We start from the raw sequence: 19,372 nt of genomic DNA on the forward strand, positions 1-19,372 counted from the left end.
ACACACACACACACACACACACACACACACACACATACATATGCTTCAATGTAGAATAATGGAAAACCATAGAACTGCACCTTTCAAATGCATTCATGAAATGATATCTCATCACAGCTTTTATTATATCTTAAATAAACATCTCACCAAAATTATATCGTTGTGTCTCAGTCGAAGCATTTTCAATCACTGGCTTGCAATATCACCATTATTTCCATTTCTGCTTCTGTTCTGTCTTGTGAACTATCAACATCACTCATTCAGACATAAGATTTCATCGTATTGATAATGGTGTAAACATCTCTAGCTATTTAAACTTGACTGACAAGAGACTAAATGAAATCAAATTTAGTTTAGTTATCCATAAGAATGTGACCAAATTCATCTCCATAAAATGTCAAGTGAATTTATTATACTGGCTAACATTTTTATCAAGTGTTAAGAGCAAAAAGGAATTTTCAAGCTCAATTTTAACTTTGAAATCTCTCCTTCTCCTTCTTCCATTAACTAGCATCAGCATGATGACAGACATGCCACATATTCAGTTAATTACAGGATTGGTGCAGAACACTCGACTGGAAGAATTATGAGAGAATCAGACAAATAGTCATACTGTATTTATTCTTGCTTTTCTTTTTTTTTTTGCTTTGAAATCCTGGTGAGGGATTTTAACTTACTCTTTCATCCCTCCAGGATCACCAGAATAAAGTACTAGTTAACAAAATTAACTACTGGGCTGCAATGGTACTGTCATGCAGTGTAATTAACAGATGTCATGATGATGTAGTTAACAGATAACATATGATGGTGTAGTTAACAGTGTAGTTAACAGATAACAGATGTCACAGGATGAAAAATATGAGATGCTGGTGGTTCAGTTGAGTTCTGATTGAGTATAATGAAAGTACAACACTTGTAAAACAATTAACAGAATTTTATTTCACAGCACAAAATATTAATAGAATAGAAACAAATAACTTATAGAGATCACATTGAAGAGAATTAAACTCTCTTTTCCTGCATTATGCTTACAGGCAAAGGCAATACAAGACTTCAACACAGATGTCTTAAGATTTATGATTTTTCTTGGGAAACATTCAGCAGTGTTTTTCAATTAACCTTCAGCCTTTACCTTTATAGTTTACTCTGATAAATACCTGCTTACATATGCCTATTTGTGAGATAGAGAGCTTATTTTAATACTTAGAGAAGGAGACTGGTTAATATGTTATCATCCATGTTCATACATGAATGGGTTTGTGCGCCACATGTATCGGTGCCAGCTGCTTCCTCTGAGCCATGTATGGCTTAGCCACAGCATCATCTTCTGCTGTTTGACCCACAACAAAGGACTCTTGAAAGGTACAGTCACTCCAGGTCATAATGGACCTAGAAGTAGAGGTGCTTAAGTGTAAATCCATATTTCCCCAAAACCACTGAAGTCCAAAGATAAGCTGGAGACGCACCATTAGTTGCAGTTTAATACATTTCTGAAATACTTCTGCTGTTAAGAAATGACATTATGGAAGAATAGGAAAACAGTTTGTGTAAAATGGAAAGAAAAAAATCAAAAGAGTTATCGTAAATATTATCCTCAGTGTTTTAGTATTTGCTATTTTTTAATTCTTTGTCTGTGTTTCTATGTTAGAACAATCCATTAGATATTAGTAAAAGAGTTTTTCCTTCTAAATACAGAAATATGCTAATCTTTATTCTTTCTAGATGAAATACATCATGTGTAATATGTCAGAAAAAATAATTATAATATTGTTGTTTATAACCAAAATGGTGAAAATATTGGTACCAAGGACTGCTTAATGACAATTTACATGTTCCTATGAATATTACAGATAGAATCTGTAATGAGTTTGATTTGTCTTACAACTGGACTTGATTTATTAAACCAGCATTTTTTTCGAGTATTATTAAACCAACGCTCTCTTATGACAAGACACACAACCTTATTTTCTTTTACATGAAGATTAATTTTTGAACACATTGCTCATGATATATACTCATCTACTTTCTTCTTGGATTTTGTAAGACAGAATACTACATGGGACTGCAGCAGTCAGTTAGTCATGAAACACATGGTAGAACAAGGATATTGTATTAACCTATTTTACATTCGTTTTGAAGAAAGTGAGGAGATCTGTTACAATATGTAGAAAACTCTAATCTTTTGTTCTGTTATTCATTTCTTTTCTGAAATAGAAACATTACAGCATTAAGCTTTTGACTTGAAACATTTTCTCTTGGATATTAAGAGTCAAAAATATCATGGAACCATTGTTGAAACATGTGATGATGTCCAGAGTTATCGAAATTGATACTTGCACAAAGAAATAAAAACTTAAAGAGGAAAAGGTCACACAAAAAAAAAAAAAAACCAGCATGGAAGGAAAAAAATATACTGTCAGTTTGCAAGAGATATGAATGCCAAGACAGATACAAAATACCAGTGGCTATGGATAATGAGTGACCTGAAGATAGAGACAGAAGCATTTATATGGGTAGCAGAAGAACAAGCATTAAGGATTAACTATGTGAAGTGCACAATCAACAACACTACCAAGTACAACAAATGTAGAACGTGCGGTGAGAATGGTGAGATGGTATGGCACATAGTGGGCGAAAGTCTGAAATTGACACAACACAAATACAAAAGACGACATGACAATGTGGCAAGAGTGATCCATTCGGAGCTCTTCCTACAAAGAGCAAAAAGGTGGTATGAGAAAATCCCTGAAGGAGTCACAAAGAATGAAAATTGCAAAATCCTGTGTGATGCAATAATTCAGTACAATTACCTGACCAGACATCAGAAATCAGATATTGTTGTGGTGATTATTAAAAAAGGGAGAACATGCTTGATAATTGACATAACATGTCCTAGGGGCAACAAGATCAAAGAAAAAGAAGGAAAACTGAATAATTACAATAATTTGAAGTGGGAAATACAAAGGTTGTGGTAAATGAGGGGAGTAGATGTGATACCAGTACTAATTGGCAAACTTGGAGGTATCAGCACCCAACTACCAACATGGGTCAAAAAGATTGGTACAAATGTAACCATAGAACATCTACAAAAATCATCATTGCTTGGAACTTCAAGAATTCTTTGCATGGTTCTTGAAGCATGAGTAGTGAACAAGTGTTACCTTAGTCTACTGGCTGTGGACAGCTGACACTTTCCATCATACCCAGCAAAAAAGCTGTGAGTCTTCATCTAATAATAATAATGATCATAATAATAGTAATAATAAATGCCCTGATGCAGTTCCAGGTACTGGCTGTCATGGCTTTTGATCTCAACTGATAGGAAGTGCTATCATGTATATGTTTTGTCTTGGTATAAAAGATGGGCTACAGCAGATAATCCGCTCAATGCCACAGATTTGCTTGTCAGTTGCTTGGCATTAATCATTTGAGCATGCCCCTTAGTGGCTGATGATATGTGCATCTCTGATCACAAGCAGAAGTGGTGGGGGAGCATCATAGCCATATGTTGAGAGGAATTATTTGGGGTTTGAATATTTCACCTCTGGAAATATTTGGTGTTTTGTTCTTCATCCCTAAACAAACCTTATTCAGGGACCTTTTGAGTGGGATGGGCTACTCAACCAGAAGAAAATTCCAACTGGGCCCTGCCTGCAAGATCAAGTGCTATTTATCTTGATATGAAATCACCATATCATGCACATATGGTTATAATACAAGTGCCTGGTGTTTCCTTATCAGATTGGGTAGTCATGACAGGTATATTGGGCTTCGTATTTTTGTAACCCAGTGGTACTTTGATGACATGTGCTGCTCTCTTCAATGATGATGATGATGATGATGATGATGATGAGGATGATGATAATGAGAAAAAGAACAAGGAGAATGATAACAATAATAACAACAATTACAATTATTATGTGTGATATCAATTAGTTAGTTCTATTAGATATATTTAAATTGTTTACTAAGATTGATACAGCAAAATTAATTTATGAAATTTTGATTGAAGAAAAATAAGATTTTAAGACATTACCATATATGAGTATGATAGCATCACCACCAGTAACCTCTTCATCAACAAGAACAAGTAGAATTTTAATAATTGATGTCCTAACAACAAAAACAAAACAAATAATTCCAACATCAACATCATTGACGTTTATTAATAATCTACATGGAAATTGTTGCTATTTGATGTTTAATTATCAATGAAAGTTGTTTAGATGTTTGTTTGTTTGTTTATATATGTATATATACATATATATATATATATATTTTTTTTTTAATTCACATAGCTGAAAGCCTGTAAAATTTGTAATTTAATATCTCTTATTAATGAATTTCGTAATAGAGACAAGAATTTTTTTTCTTTGTTACTAATTTGTTTCATTTGATTTGTTGATTAAAACCAGTCAGCTTCCTCTTCAGGACATGTATGATACAGGACTAACCTAATCAAATGAACAGACCAAACAAAATTTTAGGATAGGAGTCTACAGGGCAAAACAACTAACAGTCTGAGATTCATCACAGGTACTTAACGTGTTATCTCTTTGGAGAAAGAAACTCAACACTTAATTCTTACAAGAGTCAGTTGGAAACTGGCATCTTAGGAAAATATTATGACTGATGCATGTTTCATTAACTCTAAATGCTGTGTTTAAGTTCCACTTCAAGTGTTGTTTGTAGTTCAAAGGTTTTAATTTGCCTTTTACATACATAAAATTGTGTATCTAGTTTTGTGATTCCTCACCAAAGAAAGAATTAATCTTTCAGTGTCAAATAATGTACATATGAAACCATGGTGATACCATCTCACCTGAGTCCATTCCTGGTTCTATGATGCAAACTTTCCGGTTCAAAGTGATCTGAATTAAAACCTTCCATCAAACTTTCACGTTAATTTATGTTGCAAAATATAGATTTAACAAGCGTTTCAAATTTTGGCACAAGGCCAGCAATTTTATGGGTGAGTAAGTCAATTACATTAACTCCAGTGCTTAATTGGTGTTTATTTTATCGACCACAAAAGGATAAAAAGCAAAGTTGTTCTCAGCTGAATTTGAACTCAGAATATAAAGATGGACGAAATGGCACGAAGCATTTCGCCTGGCATGCTAATGATTCTGCCAGCTCTCCCACCTTAAACATAGTTTTAACAATGACACAGATATTTTCTAAGTCAATCAATTATCAAAACAATTAGTTATCAATACAAAGATAATATACTTCCAAAAAAAATAAGGTAACAAAAGACTTAAATAAAATTAATTGAGATCTCAAAAGGCAGATTACCTCCCTATCCAAACACCCAGTTTTCTTCTTGAACTAATCAAGTTTTACAGTTGTTGTTTTTGTATAGTATATAAATTCAAGGCGACGAGCTGGCAGAAACATAAGTGCACCATGCAAACTGCTTAGCGGCATTTCGTCTGTTTTTATGTTTATAGGCGCAGGAGTGGCTGTGAGGTAAGTAGCTTGCTTACCAACCACATGGTTCCAGGTTCAGTCCAACTGCATGGCACCATGGGCAAGTGTCTTCTACTATAGCCTTGGGCTGAACAAAGCATTGTGAGTGGATTTGGTAGACGGAAACTGAAAGAAGCTCGTCGTATATATGAATATATATATATATATATATATATATATACATAATCAAAATAAGCAACAAGGATATTCAAGCCTACTGCAATACAATCGTTTCATGTGAATCCATTTATTTAAGCAATGTGAGCATTACATCCGTTTGCATATTGCTTAAATAAATGGAGTCGCATGAAACGATCGTACTTCAGTAACCTTTAATATCCTTGTTGCTTATTTTGATTTTTGATCACCTTATTTTTGGAATTGTTTGGATGGTACCATACTAAATTCTGGTGTCTATACTTAAATACTATATTCACCTTGAATCTAAATTTATATATATATATATATTCAAGGTTACTGCCACAGTCAAAAATGACTGAAACAAGTAAAAGAGTAAAAGAGATTAGTAGACTGCTGTTATTTCTTATGTTTCCTACATGTTTCCGGTTAATTCCTGCACTTGTTGTATTGCCATGAGTTGTTGCTTGCTGGACTTGTTATTATGACAGTAAGAGAAAGAGAGAAAGAGAAGGAGAGAGAGAAAATTTATGTACTTCAGTGGAGAGAATCACTTCCTTTTTTTTTCTAGTTTAAATTTTTGCTTTCTCTTGATGGAAGATAAAAGAATCTATTGTTTCATTTTTATTAATGTGCTTAAATTTTAGGTAGATGAGAAACAAATATGCTTCTACATAAGATATAGAATTTTTCTTATGAGCAGGATTAACATTGACACTGCTAATCTACAAATCACTTGTCAGCTTTATCATTCTAGCAGCAGTTTTAACAATGAAGAAGAAACAAGGAAAAGAAAAGGAGAAACAGGATGATTATGGCTGCAATGCTTGTTGAACTCTGTAGGTCAGTCTCTGTGGAATATTTCTGCCATTGCAAACGGATCAGATTATGACAAAATACTACTCCCCTAATAGTACAAAAACCAAACTCTTTACTCTTTCTCTTTTACTTGTTTCAGTCATTTTAACAACGGCCATGCTGGAGCACCGCCTTTAGTCGAGCAAATCGACCCCAGAACTTATGACAAGCTTGGATGTTGACATTAGGGGATGGATCAGTCTGTTTAGGGTTAATTTTTTGAGACAACACTTCCTCCGAGTTCTCTGCATGTAAATATTGCCTATAACATAGCTCCTTAAGGCTAACAGATCTGTTGTCATCTGTATTTTTTTCTTGATAGATTTATCTCCGGGCATAGTTTTTTGTGTTGTTTTTAAACTTATGAATTTTTCACTCTGTGTTAGTTGGAAAAAAAAAATATTGTTTTGATTTGTTTTTGCTTTTGCTTCTTTTGTGACATGTGTTTTCATATGTGTGTAAGTGTGTCCTGTAAATTTCACGGAGTTGTGTAAACATTGAGATGTCTGTGTTGCCCCTTGGCTATTAAAATGTATATAGGATTGTGTAGCCATTTGAGTGTATGCGTAATTACTCAATGTATGTACTTACTGTTTTGTTCCATTTATATTTTATAACATGTAAACTTTCCGATGTTGATTTCGCATGTGTGCTTCACACATGTTTCACCAAGACATCGTGCATAGGAGAAACTGTGCTTTGTATGGCACTAATATTTCGTTTTTGTGATTATATTCACTAAAAGACTGCTTTCTTCAAGTCTACCACAGGTTGCTTTATCCCATTCGGCCGATGCTATTAGATTAGATTTGTTTTTGAATGGAGAGCCGGTGTAGCACATCCATGCTGTTATTCAGTATGGAGCTCTTCTTTTATTATTATTAATATGATTATCATCATCATCAGATGAAAATTTTCAGCTTATTTTGCTGGGTATGATGGAAAGTGTCAGCTGTCCACAGCCAGCAGACTTAGGTGACACTTGTTCATTGGTCATGCTTCAAGAAACCTGCAAAGAATTCTTGCAGTTCCAAGCAATGAAGATTTTTGTAGATGTTCTATCGTTACATTTGTACCAATCTTTTTGACCCATGTTGGTAGTTGGGTGCTGATACTTCCAAGTGCACCAATTAGTACTGGTATCACATCTACTCCCCTCATTGACCACAACCTTTGTATTTTCCAGGATTTATGTGAGTAGCAGGTTACTTAGCTTTCAATAGTCTTTCAAATGCTTAAAACCCAGCTGATAATCTTTCCTGTCCTGAAGAGACAAACTTTCTGTAGAGGTTTATTACTGTTATTATTATTATCATTATTATTATCATTATTATTATTATTATTATTATTATTGTTATTAATTTTTTTTTTCTTCTTTCTTCAAATCTTCTTCCAGTTCTCTTCGAATGTTTTCTGTACACCTAGGGCAGAGAAGCTCATTGTACGCATTCCCAGTTTACACACGCAAAAATATACAGGTAAAATATGTATCTAAAAAAAAAAAAAAATTTTTAGATACATATTTAATAAATAAATTTATTATTATTATTATTATTATTATTATTATTATTATTATTATTATTATTATTATTATTATTATCCTGATGTCAGCATCACCTTTCATCCTTTTGGTGCCGATAAAATAAAGTACCTGACAAGCACTGGGGACCTTGTAATCGACTAGCCCCTTCTTCCAAATTTTCAAACCGCCAGTGGAAGAATTATTATTTCTTTCAATGTGATGTTCACTGAATAATTGACACACAAGTTACATTTAAGTTTCTCACACAATGAAAGTACAGTCTGTATATTAATTGTTCTGTATATTAATTACCTGGTTATGAATCTTGTATGCAGTCATAAAACCTACAAAAGCGAGAGGCCATACTTTCCACTACCCCCTTGAAATTTAGAGCATACATTAAATAATGAAGTCCTGTAATACACTATGCCTGAAGAATAAATTGGATGATCAATACTTGGTTGTGCTAATTTTGATCAGACTTAAACCTTTGGGCCCACTATTGACCCGTGGTTAAACAATACCAACATGTCTGTTTGAATTAGTATTTCCATTTATGTATTAATGGCTCAAAACAAAAAAAACAAGCTTTTTAAAGAACAGGCATGCCAGTGTGGTAATAATTTTGCTTCCGATGGTTCTGAGTTCAATCCCATGGGGGTGACACATTGGGCAAGTATCTTCTACTATAACCTCATACTGACCTAAGCCTTGTCAGTGGATTTGGTAGACAAAAACTGAAAGAAGTTTGTCGGTGTGTGTGTGCGTGCATGCATGGATGCATGTATGTGTGTGTGTGTGTGTGTGTGTGTATGTGTGTGTGTGTGTGTGTGTGTGTGTGTGTGTGCCTTTGTGTCTATGCTTGTCCTCCACTACTGTTTGACAACCAGTCTTAGCAAAATTACGCCCCCATCATTTAGCAGTTCGGCAAAAGAGACTAATAGAATAAATACCAGCTTTAAAAGAAATATAAATTATGAGGTCGATTCATTTGGCCAGAATTCTTCAAGCTGGTGCCCCATCATTGCCACCATCAAGTCACTGAAACAAATAAATGATAAAATATAAAAGATTTAACGATTGTATCTAAGCCATGTAAGTTCCTTGTGTTAGGTTGATGAATATCTTTCCTTCAAACTGTTCGAAATACTTCTTGTTCATTATTTCTTGGTTCAAAGGAGAGACGTGGAAATTTTGTAGATATCCTTGTTTTAAGGACACTGAAGCATTTCATGTGACAAGATAAAAAATGTATAAACATGATATTTAAAAATCTTACACTATCAATATACAAAGTCCTTATGTTTTCCCAAAGAGAAGCGTATTGCAAATGATTGATTTCATTGCAGGTGCTAAGAATTTAAGAATATATTTTCACCGTATGTTATCTCCAAAAACAGAATACTGAAATATGTTATACGGAAAACTTAATTAGTGACGAAGCTTCTTTCGTCTTTTTTTTTATTTTTAGTTTTGATCTTTTTTTTTAATTTTATATTATATCCTTCCTGTTTCATTCCAATCTTACGATGAATATTTACTCATAGATTTCATGGTGTTTATATGTGTTTGCGTATGCCTATGTGTAAATGCATTTGTAGATATGTATATGTAAATGAACGTGCAGTTACATCCTGATGTATTTGTGTTCCTTTATATATTTATATATTTATCAAATCATTCTTTCATTTATACACACATGTACATTCACATACATGTACACATATACATAAATACATATAAGAAAGCACATGCATTTATATATTTGTATGTGTGTAGTGTGTGTGTAATCATGTATTTATCCGTGTGGATGTTTGTTGATGAGTATATATTTATGTGTGTGCATATATGTGTGTACATATTTATCTGTGTGTGTGTGAAGTGAATATTTCCACAAATCTATCTACAGCAAAATCAAGAAAAGATGCTTCTCATCTGCATCAGATAAGAAATTGTATTTCACTGTTGCTTCCTAGACTCTGTTGCTAGATGACATCATGCAATTTAAAGTTCCTCCATTGTGAAAGAAATATTTCCAAATTTAAATACGGGATATTGTTGTATTAATTTATCATAATCATCATCATCATCATTATCACCCATGTCCCCATCACAATTATCATCATCATCATCATCATCATCATCATCATCATAATTATCATCATTGCCACCACCACCACCACCGCTGCTGAAACACTGGGCTTGATGTGATCGATTGTCCCTCTTCTACAACTTCCAGGCCTTGTGCCTATAGTAGAACAGACTATTATTATTATTATTATTATTATTATTACCGACCGAGAGTGTAGTGCATGCCATCAAAGTGATACTGGGGTAAAATATACGAAACCCAATATACCCTTCATGACTACCCATCTGTTAAGGGTACACCAGGCACATGCATCACAACCATATTTGCACGACATGGTGATCTCACATCAAGATAAACAGTACATGACTTCGCAGGTGGGGCCCAGTTAGAATTTTCTTACAGGTCGAATTGCCCATCCTGCTCAGAAGGTCCCTGAATAAGGTTTGTTTAAGGATGTTGAATGAAACACCTATGTTTCCAGAGGCAATGCATCCAAACCCCAAAGAATTCCTCTCCCTCTCAACACATGGCTATAATGCTTCCCCACTACTTCTGCCTATGGTCAGAGATATACATATCACCAGCCACCAAGGGACATGTTCTTCAACTGGTTAAAGTGAAAAAACTGACAGGCAAATCCATGGTATCGAGCAGAATATTTGCTGTAACCCATCTTTTGTGCCAAGACAAAATACATGATAACACTTCCAATCAGTTAAGATCAGAAGCCATGAGAGCCACTGCCTGGTACTGCATCAGGGTATTATTACTATTATTATTATTATTATTATTATTATTATTATTATTATTATTATTATTATTATTGTTGTTGTTGTTGTTGTTGTTGTTGTTATTATTATTCACTACCACCACCACCACCACCACCATCATTATTATTATTGCACAGAAGGCTTTGCCTGTTAACTGATGTTTCAATGGATTCTATCCTGGGATTTGGCAACAGCAAATCTCCTCAAATCTCAAGAATCATTTTTTTTCAAGATTCCTGTTGAACAGATACTAGCAATTGTCTGCAGGTCAACAATATGTATCTCAATTCAAATCTCTTTCTGCCCCTTAGAAGTTTGTGTCTTGTGCTGGGTGCAGCAATTATCACAGGAACATTTGTCACTGTTGTCTCCCACAATCTCTTCAGCATTCTAGCTACAGATTTCTCAATTTCCTCAATTCGTGTGAAAACCTCCCCCACTTATTCTATGATATTGCAAAGCCTATCATTTTTTTTACTTTGATTTCTGTTCTCAATGCTCATATCTGGTTTTGGCTTAACAGGTTAGCTAACGCTTGGTAGCCTGGCATCTTGATGGTGGTGGTGGTGGATGGTTGTGTATGGTGGTGGATGGTGGTGGTGGCAGCAGTGGCAGTGACAGCAATGACTACGCTGATGACTACAATGTCATCAGTAATGATGACTACGACAATGCTTATGATGATGGTAACAACAATAAAAAGGTTGATAATAAAATAATATTACAAAAATCTGAATTAAAATCTAAGCACCAATTCGCTGAAGAAATAGAGAAGATAAAGCAAAAAGTGCAGGCAAAAGCTGCATGCATATAATATTCCTAAAAACTGATGTGATTTGTTTAAAGATAATTGCATGTTGAAAAATAGACCAAAGAAATTAATTCTATAGATACATTGGAAAGAGCACAACATAATAATGGAAGTTCCCCTCAGAGCAAGAAATACTTGAGTTTCAGATGGGTAGATGAAAAAGATGCAAATAAGTCAAAGATTTTGATGGAGGGAAAAACATCAGCTGCATAAGAAATACCCTAAAGGAATAATGAAAAACTGGAGATTCTAGAACTACTACCAGTTGAACTTGAGACAACCACCAGCAATGCCCAAAGAGTAAAAAGTCAGAATCAAAAGTTGGGGATAAAAGGAGCTAAAAGCAAAATGACAGGAAAAGGGAATGCACAGAAGATATGCACAAAAGAATACAGGACACTGACAGACCATCACAGGACAGAGATGGCTGAGGGCAGCTGGCCTTAAATCAGAAACAACAGGCCTCATCATAACCACACTAGACCAGAACCTTCCAACAAAGTCCTGCCGACATAGAATAATACAGAAAGGGCACAGCCTTCTAATGAAGGTTATATAACAAGTTCAAAGAAAGAATTGAGTCCCTTGTCTCTGGTTGCTCAGAACTTTCTGAAACAGAATACAACCAATGTCACAACAATGTAGCTGCATACATCCATTGGCAGGCCTGTAAAGAATACAACACCAAGACCACTGAGAAATAATTTAACCATCAATTATCAACATAAAACCAATGGCAATCCAACAATTTTTAAATGTTCTCTGCACTCTTTTTTGTACTATTTGTGGCATGCCAATAATAGAACATTATGAGTGAATTAACTTTTGTAATAACCTTCATCCATTTTTATTGTTATCATGATTCTCATTATCACTATCATTACTTTCATCATTATCTTCATTATTTTAATTACTATCCTTTTATCTTTGCTGCCATAAGTGGGATGAAGCATTATGCTTTGAGTGTTTTATTACTAAGTACAGCCCTATTACATGGGTTACAAGAAAATGTCTTGATTGTAAGTCCTAGATTTTACCAGGTTTTCTCTAGCTAGATGACTTTCCTACAAGATTCAATTTATAAGAACACCAGCACTAGAGTGGTTGTCATGTTCTCAGCAAGACCAAAGAATCCTCTTATACTTACATTGTCTCAGCTCAAACATTTAATGTATAATGTTATTAACCCCTTGCAGACAGATTTAATACTGGCTGTCTGTACTGTAGGCCATTCAGTAATTACATAATTTTTCATACAAGGAATCTTGCAGTGTATTCATAGATTCTTCTCCGTGTGGTATATTTGAAAACACGGTACTGCACAGAGTGAGGCAACACACTGCTCATATGCACAGTTTTGATACAGCTATTACTGTTTCCTGGCTGCAAGGGGTTAAACATTATCACCATTAATCCAGGACAGAAAAGTGCAACAGTCTACTATCTGTTGTCTATTTGTTTCTTTAATCTCAGATTATTACTTATGACTCATAATGATGGGGAAAAAATCATTCTTGGAATCCAACTAAGATCTTTATCTTCTTTTCTTACCAAAATCGTTTGCATTGATTCCTCTTGCACAGGAGGACCAATGATGGCCATGGGTACAACCTTTCTTCAATACTAAACCATTTGGTAAACAAATAAAAAAAATATTGTTTAACGTTCAATGCTACTGCGGTTTTGTACAATTTTCAGACTGAAGAAGATTTCCCTCAGAGTGAAATTCTTTGTATTATCAATCACTTTGATTTCTCCTTAACAACATTTTGATTCCTCTTTAATCTATTTTGTATCCTCAGTTTATTCTGGATTTCAGACATGATACTCAGAGGAGTGTGTATTTATTTAGCAAGATTCATGATACGAAGTTCTGTATTGAAACAGATAGTGTTATATTTAGGGGATGATGGTTTTCTTTTTTAAATGACCATTTCCAAATTTAACAATAACATTAGATCAACCAATCAGAATAAAGATAGGGTATCAGTGCAGAAGTAAACTGTTTACAAATGTCTGCTCAAGGATTGCCTTATTTTAAGTGTTGTTTTGAGTAGATTTCGCAACGTTTTTGGCCATGAAGCTCATCCCATCCAGACACATCTATGGAGTAAAAACAAATATGTACAAAGTTTTGCAAAAGAAAATGCATTGCAAATTTCAGATTCTGATATAGACCAATGAGAATTCGATCAAACATATCCAGAGGAAGACTTGAAGTCAATTCAAGATGAAAGATTTTGTGGTAAGTGATAATGATAGATCTCAAATGAGGAGGCACAATTCTCATTCAGCAATCAGCAGTAGTGATCATGTAATATGGATATTAGATACACAGATTAACAATTCCAGATATCCAAATTTTTTTGTTGTTTCTGTAAAATATTTTTTTATTCAACTGCTTTTTATTTGTGAAATTTGTTTTGTTATATTTCCCGGGTTTAGAGAGCAGATACCAATTCTAGTTATCTTCCCATGTTCAGGAACGATATTGTGATCACAGAGAATCGACTCTTTTATTTTTCATTCAACAGAATATCATACTTTCTTGGCCATACTTTCACATCAGCATTTATTGATTCCCACCTGTCCATTGCCAAGAAACTTTCCTATCTAACTTTTGTTTCTTTCTTATACATCATTCATTCTCTTAGTACCTCTGTCAGTAGCTTTCTTCCTTATAAATAACATTTCATCAATTATTGTCTGCCAAGAAAGAGATTAATTCTAAGAATTTTGTTAATGGCTGAATTCTCCACATTTAAATATGTTATTTTCTTCATATATCTAGTCAAACGTATAACTTCACAGTTTATCACTCTTCCATTGTAGTTTGTTTTAACAGTTTATTACAGCTTTAATAGTTTCATCAGACTTTATATTTGAACTTCGATTTCATTAAAATTATTTGTGATTATTTGTTTTTGCTCAAGTGTTGTTTACCTTCTTCTCTGTTAAAATATTTGTATTGTTTTTTTTTTTATAATATCAATTGATTTTATTTTTTATGCAAGTAACATCAATCCTATTGCTTTCACCATAATACATTTAATATAAACTATCACTGCACATTTGTTCACACCATAACATGGCAAAACTTCTTCAAGCTGAAATTGTATTTTCTGATACATTTTCTGATTGCCATTGAACTGGGGTTCTTTGCAATCTTCCATTTACAATTCTCTAAACTAGTGGTTTCCAAATTTTTGTATGCCCCACACCCCAAGGAAATATTTGATTAATTTTCACAGCTCCAACAAAAGTAATATTACATTTGAAGATGAAATAGTTAATTTCCTGATAACTAAGCTTATTTTTTTTAAAAATTGAACCACATACAGTTACTTGGATGAACAAACTGAAGTAAAAAATAAACATTTGACTCAGTGCATGAAATGTAATGTAAACTGAGAAATCAGAAATATATAAATAGTGGCAACAATCACAATTGTGAACGAAATGACTTCTTTTTTTTTCTGTTTCTCATTCATAACTTTATTAAAATGTGGAACTTTTTTGCTGATTGAAATATACAAGTTTGCCAATGGATTTAGGCAATTCTTACATTTTTGACTTGATCTACAAAAGGAAACCAAATTCATATTTACACAAATATGTCATTACAAATAGAATGAAGACACAGAGTGCATTTTCAACAAATCTTGGGAACACATCCAGTGTTGAACAACAAACTTTCTTTTAATCTTGCGTTTGGATTATAATTCAAGAGCTTGACTTGACCTTGAATACATAGACTTTTCTTTCAGCTCACAATCTCCTGACTTTTTCTCTAAATTGTAGGAAATTGTTTATAGATTTATGATCAATTTTTCTGAAATCCTCATGACTCCAGTTGCAAACTATCTTTGAAACAATTTCAACATCATTTCCATGTGAAATACAGTTTTTTCATGTACTGCATGAATTTATGAATCCAGATCCATTCCTTCTGATCATCACCCCCTTCCTCATTATCTTCATTATCTTAATCACTCTCCTTTTATCTTTGCTGACATAAGTGGGATGAAGCATCATGGCTTGAGTGCTTTATTACTAAGTACAAAGATTACCTGTAATTTCAATATTCCACAAAAGTTTAATTTCTTTTCATAGTTAAAAGAAGTATGTCAATATTTTTCTAATAACAATAAAAAAAAAATTTTGGTAAGGAAAAGCAAAACCTAATGCTTCCATTCCAGATCTTCCCAAAATGATTTGAAGACATGGTGGTTCAAAGCACCACTCCTAATTCATTTGATCTTCACACAAGTATGAAGAACTTTTCTCTACACATGGAGCCAATGTTTTTGAAGTCAAAACATGCTGATAAAGAAAATGATGTGTAGCTTCGATATTTGGAATCTCATTTTTTTATCATTGCAGAAAAAACAAATAGTAATTTAAATTTACAGTTATAGAACAATGAAGTTATTTATGTGATTCATTGAATAAAAGAGTTATTTTATCAAATTAGATTTAGTCAATAATTTTTTTTCAAAAAGTGATATTACGAAAATATATACTTTTCTCTTTTGTGACACCTCCTTCAAGAGGTGCATCCTCACATCATATGATGGGAAATTTTGCTTTGTACTCTGGGAACGTTTTAGCTTTTTGATTTTCACCTTTACGTTCTTCCACTAAGCACAGTATGGTTGAATACTTAAGAGATTCTCTCCACAACTACAAAGTATAGGGTTTGATTGCATTGTTTGGCATCTTTGGCAAATGTAATTTTCTGAATCCTCAGCTTGTGAGTGAAACTGGATAAATGGAAACTGTATTGAAGCCTATTAGACTGATTGTACACATAATTCATAAAATATAGCTTGTCACACACTTTGTCATGCTGAAAGATGGTGATCAACCACCCTTGTTTCTCCTTCTTTAAAAAAAAAAAAAGATTTTTTCTTCCTAAATAGGAAGCCTATGCTGAATCATTTATAAATTTAGAGAGAGACATCTCTGTAAAGTTCTACTGATAAGAAAATAGCAAACAAATCTTCTTCAAATCAAATTACTTTGACTTAATGTTTGTATATGTGGTCTGATCCACGTGTCTAAAAGAAACAGTGGTCATAGCTGCAACACCTTTGATTGTAGGTCAACAGTTTCAGATCTAATTAAGGCTTAATTGCTGACAAACTGGATGTTATTCTATTTAGGCTTTCACAGAGTTTAGCATGTTGAATTTACAATTTAAAAGAACATTTTTTTTTATGTAATCGTATTATTTATTAATTGGTTTGTTTATTCAACTTATTTCTTTAATTCGTTTGCTGTATTTTCATTTTTATATATCAAGTAATTTATCATAGCTGGTAGACCTCATGCACTGGCTGTTATTGTTTGTAACAATCCGAAACCGATATGTAAATCCTAACACCAACCCAACGCTAACCAGTTCAGAAAAGTAGTCAGAATGATTCATGAATGATATGCTGTATAATATGCACGTTTCTATGCAATAAATATGTTTTCATGTGTTCCCATTCTTTAAATTGTGAATTTAGAATGCTGAATGCTGAGATCGTCCATATTTAATGGCAGTAGCATTAAAAAGTTATGTAAGAATAGATATGGGCTCAGAATATAAAAAAAATATATATCATAAAAAATTCAGTGAGAAATATATTTGTTTCTGGCAAATCTGAGAGACAACTCTGAACATGTTTTGACCATTTTGAAAAATAGTATTGATTTTATTAGGGAGCATGACTGGAACTGCAAACTTAATGACAGAATTGTGGTAAAAGAAATTCACCTTTACCCGGAAGAAATCATTCATCATTGTTCAGATGTTTTCAGGGTGCTGCAATATTTTTGACAGATCAGAAATTTCTCCCCTGTATGAAAGAATGGCTGTTTGAATGAAATATCTACGAAAAGAAAATATAGAATATTGAATGAAATATGTACTGAAAAAAATATATTGAATGCAATTCCATAAAATATGTACTTGAATGAAAAATCATTTATGAACGAAGAATGAAATATGAAATGAAAAGAAAAAAAAATGATAGAATAGAAAGAGTAAGACATATTTATGCTCCAACAAGTAGGAAAAGTGTTAAAAGGGAATCAAGAGTTAAAGAAAACAGAAGAAAGCAAATAATGTGCAACACTGATATATAATTGAAGACATAGTGCTGGGTAGAATGAGAAAAAAATACTCAATAAGTTGAAGGATATGAACGGATGAATGTAAGTGAAGCAACGCAATTGGAAGCGTGGATTGAATGAAAGAATATTTCTTATGTTCCTGGACATGTTCTGTTTAATGTCAAGACATGCCAAAAATATTCATACCATATTAGATGGAATCTTATAAAAACTGCAAACATTGTTAATCATTCAGGTAAGTTCAACAGCATTTATATGTTTCTTGTCTTCAACATCCTCCTCCTTATCGACATCGTTTTAAGGTCTATTTTCTATGCTTGCCTGGGTTTGATAAAATTCATTGAGGCAGATTTTTTATGGCTGTATGCCCTTCCTGTTGCCAACACTCATTTACTTCCAAGTAAAGTAATATTTCACCATTACTAGAAAATTGGAAATAAATGACACCGCTTTTACAAAAATATTGCATGTTTACAATTAAGATGTAATGGCAAGGCAAGGAAGTTCGCACACACACACACACATACATACATACACAAATACAACACACACACACACTGACAGACAATGACATGCATATAACAATCAGCGTTATCAACATAATTGCCTCCTCCTCCACCTTGTCATTATCAACATCATCATCATCATCATCATTTTAATATCTACATTTCCATGCTTGTCTGGCTCCGTGCTTTTACGTGCCACCGGCACAAGGGCCAGTCACACAGTACTGGCAACGGCCACGCTCAAAAATGTATATATATATATATATATATATATATGTACATATGTATGGCACCTGTGCCGGTGGCACATAAAAAGCACTATTCGAGCATGGTCGATGCCAGTGCCATTTGACTAGTTCTCATGCTGGTAGCATGTAAAAGGCACCCACTACATTCTCTGGCGTTAGGGAGGTCATCCAACTGTAGAAACCTTGCCAGATGAGATTGGAGCCTGGTACAGCCTTCTGGCTTGCCAGTACTCAGTCAAACAGTGCAACACATGCCAGCACGGAAAGCTGACATTAAACAATGGTGATGATGATAATGATTATGGTATGTATGTATGTATGTATGTATGTATGTAAATAAGTACCATTGCAGAAATTCGTATCTTACAATTTTTTTGCTACACTATCTCCACAAATGTAAGTGTTGGTAGGTCTGCTAATTAATTTTCTCTTTCCTAATTTGTGAAGTATGACAATATTTCAGACCGTAAGCATGAGCCTTCAATATGATATAAAGTTTCCGAAGAAAATATAGCAAAAATTCTGAAGCTGTCTTCACATTCATCAACAGAAATTTATATTGGTCATCAATCTGTATTTCTTTTTTTTATTTTGTCATGTATTTGAAATATGCTTTGGCTTTTTAATATTTCATTCATTTTATAAGGTTAAACCTACGTGACTTCCTAATTAAGATGCATATGATGTTTTATACAGGCATAAATAGACACGCACGCACACACATATACACGTACATATAGACATATCAAATATTAAGTTTACATATTGTTTCACAGTATTTAACAATATGTATATATACATATATATATATATATATATATATATATATATA

Source organism: Octopus bimaculoides, chromosome 12 (genome assembly GCF_001194135.2).
Source record: "Octopus bimaculoides isolate UCB-OBI-ISO-001 chromosome 12, ASM119413v2, whole genome shotgun sequence".
NCBI lineage: Eukaryota > Metazoa > Mollusca > Cephalopoda > Octopoda > Octopodidae > Octopus > Octopus bimaculoides.